Here is an 813-nt window from a genome sequence, read left to right on the forward strand (position 1 = left end):
ATATATATATATATATATATATATATATATATATATATATATACGTGTGCGTATACTCTCTTACACTTTTACTCGGTCATATGAATTGTTATATAAACCCAACGAACAAAGCAAAACACAAAAGGGAAAAGAACATCCGGGTGATGAAATCACAGTTATCATTATTACAGTCAGATTCAAAGAAATGAATATAGTTAAGGGGTATGACGTTTCGGACTTCCTCCTTCCTCATATAGATTTTAATGTTGGAAGCGATTCGAAGCCAGTTGCAGAATGGAGAGGAAGAAAAAAATATTAGAATGCAACTCTGGCGAAAAACTTTCGTGAAAATTGTGTATATACTGTCTGCAATATAAGTATATATATACATACTATATATATTCGTGCCCAGATATTGAGTTCTTTATTCCATATTTCCTAATTCCACGCTGAATATGTGCGCGAATAAATGTACGTGGAAGAGTGTTTTCGTTCGTGTTTCTGAGTGTGCGTATGTGTGTACAATATAACGCTCGTTAAACATTTTGCGAGTATATGGAGACCTGTAAAATATAGACATAAAATCATAAATTAACATTGAAATAAACAAACAAATATATGTATAAAACTAAGATAATTTTTAATATGTAAATCGAATGTCTGTAAGTCTTAATATCAGCCTATCTGTATATATTTATGGTTACAGTTCGCTCTTGTGTTTCAGCGTGGATGCATATCTCAGTTATCTTGTTTATGTTCTGTGTATGCATACATACATACGCACGTGTGTGCGCTTGTGCATATATATATGTATATGTGCATATATATATATAT

Source organism: Octopus bimaculoides, chromosome 1 (genome assembly GCF_001194135.2).
Source record: "Octopus bimaculoides isolate UCB-OBI-ISO-001 chromosome 1, ASM119413v2, whole genome shotgun sequence".
NCBI lineage: Eukaryota > Metazoa > Mollusca > Cephalopoda > Octopoda > Octopodidae > Octopus > Octopus bimaculoides.